Here is a 1,675-nt window from a genome sequence, read left to right as displayed (position 1 = left end):
GCTTTCATACTTTGTTAAGGTGGGAAACAAAAAGTACACATGGAGGTCAAAATATCCCTTTCATTTTTGATAATAGCTTACTTGATTGACTTGACTTTATATCTGTTACCCAAGTGGGTTGTTAATACTGAGCTCTGTCCTACCCACGAGGAAATGCTTCCCAGATAAGCTTCAGGGTTTGGAGGCACAAAAGAAGCTTGTGTTTTTTGTTTTCTTGTTGTTGCTGTTTTTGAGATAGGATCTTGCTATGTTGCCCCAGCTGGAGTTCAGTGGCACTATCATAGCTTACTGCAGCCTCGAACTTCTGGGCTCAAGGTATCTTCCTACCTTAGTCTACCTAGTAGCTGGGACTATAGGCATGTGCCACCATGCCTGACTAATTTTATTTTATTTTTTGTAGAGATAGGCTCTCGCTATGCTTCCAGGGCTGGTCTTGAACTCCTAGCCTCAAGCGGTCCAGCCACCTTGGTGTCCCAGAATGCTGGGATTACAGGCAAGAATCACTGCACCCTACCTTGAGAGCTTGTGTTTTCTACAAGCAAACTCATTTCCAGGAGAAAGAAGGTGGAGATATTTCCCTTTTTTTTAAAACAATTTTTTTATCTTGCAGTTTTTTAAAATGGAGGTAAAATTCACATATTATAAATCATAATTAAAAATAATTTATTGAGGTGAAGTTTATGTAGCAGAAAATTGATTATTTTTTTCCAGAGTTTTAAAATGAATTTATTAAAGAAAGTTCTTAGGAAGGCAACAACTTTTGTCATTTAAAAAAAGTTATTTTTTTTCATGCTGTATAATAAAGGTAATGTAAGAGGCTACAGAGTTATAAGTTTCTTTCTACTGAAATTCTCTGGTATAGCACAGTGTAGTCATTTCTGCAATTCTAGAATAAATAAAAAGTCTCTTCTATGCTTCTCTTCGAAAGCAATGAATAACAGAAGATGGCATAAAATTTTTTTCTATTTTTTTCTATTTTTTCTATTCATTCTGTAGTATTTTTACCATCACAGGCTACAATTTTCACTTTATCCACTTTAGTAAGTTCTGTCACCTCTCTGAATTCAACATCATTCAATACAAAAGTCCACACATTATCGCAGAATCTGTATGTATTTAGAGAGCCCCTGAAATTGACTCTGTTCCTGACCCTCTGAGCCAGTGCACAATTTATAGCCTTATCAAACTGAAGTAGAACTTGAAGGGCAAGTTGGGGAGTGATCTGTTGAGACTGTATGAGCTCATCTAGGCTCTCCTGAAGACTGTTTCCCAAAGTGGTATTTCTGTATAACTGATATGCCATGGCTTAGGAGGAAGACTTTGTTTTTCTTATTCAAGCTTGCATTGATGGGAAGGCGCTTCCCGCCGCAGAGCAGAAAGAAGCCACCACGAGCCTGGCAGGAGGTTCCTACTTCCCCGACCACCTCTCCAGCCGCCGCGGAAAACCCTAAAATTGATTATTTTAAAGTGAACAATTCAGTAGAATTTAGTACATTCACAATGTTGTTTAGCCAACACCACTGTCTTATTCCAGAACATTTTCATCACCCCTAAAAGAAACCCCATACCTGTAAACATTTACTGCTAGTTCTGGGATGAACTGTGATCATCGTGGTCCCTTTCATCTTCTGCTCTAAAACGGCAGCAAGGGAAGGAGGGTGACTGAACTTTTGAG

General features: G+C 38.6%; 1 pseudogene across 1 annotated transcript; it reads right to left on the bottom strand.

Annotated features, from left to right (window-relative positions):
• Nucleotides 1–985: 985 nt before the first annotated feature.
• On the bottom strand, nt 986–1,437 carry LOC104658553 (annotated as a pseudogene). The gene has a single exon (XR_004059294.1). The product of XR_004059294.1 is annotated as a transcription initiation factor IIA subunit 2 pseudogene (transcript).
• Nucleotides 1,438–1,675: the final 238 nt, after the last annotated feature.

Source organism: Rhinopithecus roxellana, chromosome 9 (assembly GCF_007565055.1).
Source record: "Rhinopithecus roxellana isolate Shanxi Qingling chromosome 9, ASM756505v1, whole genome shotgun sequence".
Lineage (NCBI taxonomy): Eukaryota > Metazoa > Chordata > Mammalia > Primates > Cercopithecidae > Rhinopithecus > Rhinopithecus roxellana.
Note: the sequence above shows the minus strand (reverse complement) of the source record. Positions and strands in the feature narration are given on the sequence as shown.